Below are 6,000 nucleotides of genomic sequence, written 5' to 3'. Positions count from 1 at the left end.
TTGCTTTAGCATATACTGAATATATAGGACTTACCTTTAGGTCAAAACTGGTTTACACTTTCTCCTCACTACTGACTAGACAGAAACTGAAGTCATGAGAAACTGCTTTGAGTACTGATCAAAAGTTTGGGACTGAAAATCACAAAACAGGTATTCAAAATGATCTTTTAAAAACACATACAGAAATACAGATTACAAAATATAAACAACATAACAAGGACAACAAAATATAGAATAGTTCAAACGTCATGCATGTCCACACTTAGTAAACCTTGGTGAAATGACATTTTTCATTTATATATTCTGCAAAATCGAGACCATGTACAGAGAAGAAATGCCTCCCACATTCAGTTTATCTTACAAAGGGGTCACATAAAAGGAGTTTCACATAGAAACAAATAATTACTATACATCTCAGAATATGATTTACAGGACAATAGTTAAAATATGTGATACCCACTTAAAGCTGACCAGGGAATTCCCTATAAGAGAGATTTTCTTTACATTATGGATTGGAAATACTTGCCAAAAGTGGCATTTTAGGGTACCCAACTTCAACTGCACGGTTCTACAGGAGGAAATTATGTAGATTCATATGAATCCATTTCAAATTATGGGACAGAAAATATAATTATCCCTTTCATTCACCTTTAGTTGAGAGAATGCATGGGGACAGGTACTGCAGTGACAGTAAGCTTAGTGAGAATCAAGATACTGCTCACCAATTCCCACAAGGCTGAATTCCTTTCATGCTCACTTCAGTCAGTGTATTGTAATAATTACTGTCAAAACAGGAGTCCACATCACCGTATTTGATTGCCATTTCCCCATGCATATGCAGAGCAGTATGGTATATCTATTGACAAATAAATATACATTGAGTGCTATTCCTTTTTTAACATGATTGGAAAACAAGCTGCAATGGAATAAGCCCTTTCTGGTTTCGCATTACAAAATAAGGAATACGCTTCCACATTGTTACAGGCTTTAAAAAAAAAGATAATATTCTTTCTAGGGTACAACAGTCAGCATTGACAGAACAGTCACTGTTCACATTCACAAGGCAGTTGGCCACAAATAAAAGTGAAAAATTCAACAGAATAAGAACACATACAACATAAAAACGTGTCATAAACCTTACTTAAAATATGTCTTATGCAGTTATCAGTTTAGACTTGATTCGGCAGTCATGATGGCACATGCCTCAATTTAGGTTAGCTAACTAGCCATAGTTCATATTGCTGAAGTCAACAAGATAATGTTGAATCATTTGCAATAAACCAGCATCAACAATAGGGACCACTTATAACATCAGTCATGCCATGCAACTGACAGTAAGCTCTCGCCCGTCAAGTCAAGTTTTACTGCCAATACGGAGTACAGTTGCAGTCTAATATATTGGCACCCTTGCAGTTTACAATGGAGCAGAAGGTTCTGTTCTCTTTAAAAAAAACTGGTTGAATGTTATTTCTTTTTTACCCTGAGGCACCTGGAACTTACCACAGGTGGAGATAAATTACAACCGTAACAAGAATCACTTTCCTCCAAACAAACTCATTTCAATTTTAAATAATTTAGTCCAAGCCATTTTTTTTACGTTTATGTAAATAAATCTTAATTTCAGTTTGGATGTTTTGTTTCTTGGTCCTGTGCAGCTTTAAATCAAAAACACTTGTTAACGCCAACAGTTTTCTTCAATTTCAGCTGAATCGTTCAAGGGTGCCAATATATTTGATCGCAGCTGTATAAGTGACATTTTTAAGTAGCTCGTGAAACTGTTATGACTCTTGCCAGATCATTAAAGTGTCAGTTCACTCCAAAATCAACAGAAGTTTCTATATTTCAAAAGTGGTCTTACGTCAAAATGAGTCCATGCCCCTGGCCTTATGTTCTGTAGATCCAGATATTCAGGGTATGCTTCAGTCTTAAATGAATGGAAACAATGCGCACTCTCTTATTCCATCATGGTTGCAGTCTTTGGCTTTCAGTTTACACTTGAAGCCCAATAATTGGGGCTGTCATTTGATGACAGGAAGTGTATCAGTGCATCAAACTAATTACAGCATACATGCTATAATCACATCAACTATTGGGCTTTTATCCACACATATCATGTTGATGTGATCCTTCTGGAGAGCGTGACAAGGATGTGAATTTACAAGTTCAGGATATGAGTTGAGTTACCTGCAAGGAAGCCGGTTAGACTTGGAGGATTTGTTGCCATTGTTTTTGATTAGGCTATAACTCTTTCTGGATCAGGAAATTCAAAGTCGATTCCGACTTTGACGGAAGTTCTCACAAACTCATGAGCCCGCTTAAAAAAAAAAAAGATTAATCTCAACGTTAGACAACTTCGAGGTCTGAAATCTTCAGACAATCTACAGATCAATTGGCATCTGATGTGTTATGAAAACGGGATTTTCAATAGGAACAACTGACAATTTGACTCACACACAGTGAGGTGCTACAATGAAGAACTAGACGCTAAAGCAAGTAACAGCCAATTCAACTGAATAAGAAGTAGATGGTGAGAAAAGGGACTCAATGAAAATGCTTTTGGTTCATGTCAATCAGTGAAACAGACACATTCCAAGACTATGTTACACAAATACATTCTTATTTCAGCAATGAGCTAGCTAGCATTATGCAGAAATGGAGGTAACACAGTCCTCTGAAAAGTAAATTGTTTAAGTGAATCATTAGGAACAATTGACATACATCCTTTTTGACTGGGCGTGTCACTGTTTTACATTGTAGAGCATGATTTAAATCATCCTGCTTAGCAAATTAAGGCCTTTTTCTGAGGTTCTCTTTCATTTTTGTCATGCAGTCGATTTGTTTCAGCTATAGCCTATGTACAGTACAGGATGTACAAAAAAAATTGTCTTGACAAGGAAAAATGAACAAGCATTTGTTTGCAGATAATCTGAATGGCACTGTAAGTATCATACATGCGTATTGCAGTTTGGCCCAAAGTGAAGTTTTTTGTGTGATATATATATATATATCACACACACACAGTATCATCTATATCTATTTCCTATTCTAATGCAATGGTCAGATGTTTTATTCTGATTTGCATAGGAATCACAAATCTTATTAAAGCCAAACAGTCTGTGATTAATAAACAAGTCAACAGGCAATGAAGAATAAAATGAACATGAACCCTTAAAATCGTGTCTGCAAGAACAATATTTCTTTGAGGTATGAAGTAAACCAACTGTTTCCTTTTTTTGTTATATTTACATTATATTTGGGGCAATATGCCTCTTCCCACATTGGTAAATTAAATTAACATATTTATGTTTTCTGTACACACACACACACACACACAATACATTACATTGTACAATAGAAACATGATCCCACACAGCTATCAACATTTCAAAGGTGAACTGAAAAATAAGTTGGATAGTGTTCTTCAAACAAACAAACAGTTGACACGACGCCTTGAGTATGAAAACGATCTCAGCCCATAGAGCGTCCAATTTAACCAACTTCCAATCTAGTGACTTACTTCCAACCACTCTTAGTTTTCAAAACAAAAATGTTTGAATATGAATCGGAGGGAAAGATGAGAGTAAAATAAAAAGCAAGAAGCATTTCAGCTCTACAAATTGGTGTATGGACAAAATCTCTTCGTCAATTTTAACCACTTTTGTGACGTTCTACATGTCTTTTGGGACTCATTTCACTGGGTGCATAAAACTGAATGTTCAGCTTGTTTTCTACCAGCCCTAATCTGGAGGGAATAACCAAATATAATACATAAGTAATATTGTAATTGTTTCATACAATTTTCTACCAAAATCTGGGTTAAGGAGCACAAAATGATTGTGCATTCTTGTCAGTTTCCCTTTAAAGAAGCAGAAACCCTACCCATATTTGCACTCTCCATCACAAATTAGAATCCAGTGTTTGATTTTCTTTTTTACAAAATCATCAAGAATTTGGCTAGAAAGTGTACCAGTAAAAAAATACAGTACATTGATTTGTCGAACTTTACACTACATAACAAATATGGTCACTGACTAGGAGTTAAAAGTCCTCTCAAGTACAAGAAAATCTTACGAGAAGTTAAGAAAATACATTGTCACATTAGTTAAGACTTAAACAGTATAACACTCAATACGTAAGGCAAAATCAGGTGATCTCACAGTGACAAGTTCAATAGGTTTCTGAGGAGTTTGTATCCTTCAGATTTTCAGGAGGCATTCAATCTGGATATCCATTTTCAACACGCAAAGGAAAAATATGGCCATCTTGTTTTGGGAATTTGCCTTTACAGTGTTTTCATTGTCACATTTGCTTCACCTTATCAGCTGCTAAATGCAAGGATCTGTTGTGCATGTTTCCCATTAATTATGACAAACTTAAAAACAACAGAGTTGGCACAAGACAAAACCCAACAATTTCTGGCCCATGTAAGTGATAAAAAGACCTGCAGACCCTTTGCTATATTGTGAGAGGCCGCAGCTAATTCTATCTAGCAAGCGGTCTTAGCAACTGGCACTCGTTAGAGCTTATGAGCAAATATGGGGAGGATTTTTACTCCTTAAGTTAACAGAGTAGCTTCATAAATACAGTATGTAGGTTAAAAATGAATAAATTACATCAGTGCAGTATGTACAACATGAACACAACAGAGCAATGTTGGTATCGAACTCAAAACACAATGAATAGGAAACATAATTTAAAAAAAGACATTAAAACTAAATGAATAAACATTTAAATAAATACATATTTCAAGATACAACATACATAAACGCAAATATTAACATTCGGTTGTCAATAAAAATAAAGCTTTGAGTGTGAAGTATAAAGCTGTTATAGTGGGTAGGAAAAGAATCCATTTCAATAATAGGGTAAAAATAACTTGGATGTTGTACACAGTATTCATGAAAGATACGGTGCAGCTCACCTTCCTAGTGGCTTTTTGCTTTTCAAATCACAAAATGTATTTGTAAAGAATAAAAAAAAAAAAAAAATGGAAATGTAATAAAATCAAAAGGAGATCAAATCTGTTCAACTGTGACACGGTGGGATATAAGTAATAGGATATGTACAGTTGAAGTCGGAAGTTTACATACACCTTAGCCAAATACATTTAAACTCAGTTTTTCACAATTCCTGACATTTAATGCTAGTAAAAATTCCCTGGTTTAGGTTAGGATCACCACTTTTTTTAAGAATGTGAAATGTCAGAATAATAGTAAAGAGAATGATTGATTTCAGCTTTTATTTCTTTCATCACATTCCCAGTGGGTCAGAAGTTTACATACACTCAATTAGCACCTGGTAGCATTGTCATTAAATTGTTTAACTTGGGTCAAACGTTCAGAGTAGCCTTCCACAAGCTTTCCACAATAAGTTGGGTAAATTTTGGCCCATTCCTCCTGACAGAGCTGGTGTAACTGCGTCAGGTTTGTTGGCTTCCTTGCTCGCACACACTTTTTCAGTTCTGCCCACACATTTTCTATGGGATTGAGGTCAGGGCTTTGTGATGGCCACTCCAAAATCTTGACTTTGTTGTCATAAGTGATTTTGGAAGTATGCTTGGGGTCATTGTCCATTTGGAAGACCCATCTGCGACCGAGCTTTAACTTCCTGACTGATGTCTTGAGATGTTGCTTCAATATATCCACATAATTGTCCTTCCTCATGATGCCATCTATTTTGTGAAGTGCACCAATCCCTCCTGCAGCAAAGCACCCCCACAACATGACGCTGCCACCCCATGTGCTTCACGGTTGGGTTTGTGTACTTCGGCTTGCAAGCCTCCCCCTTTTCCCTCCAAACATAACGATGGTCATTGTGGACAAACAGTTCCATTTTTTCTTTCATCAGACCAGAGGATATTTCTCCACAAAGTACAATCTCTGTCCCCATGTGTAGTTGCAAACCGTAGTCTGGCTTTTTTATGGCAGTTTGAGCAGTGGCTTCTTCCTTGCAGAGCGGCCTTTCAGGTTATGTCCATATAGGACTTTTTTTACTGTGGAT

Source organism: Oncorhynchus mykiss, chromosome 5, assembly GCF_057628025.1.
Source record: "Oncorhynchus mykiss isolate SJ-2025 chromosome 5, ASM5762802v1, whole genome shotgun sequence".
Taxonomy (NCBI): domain Eukaryota; kingdom Metazoa; phylum Chordata; class Actinopteri; order Salmoniformes; family Salmonidae; genus Oncorhynchus; species Oncorhynchus mykiss.
This window is presented reverse-complemented; position numbering follows the sequence as displayed.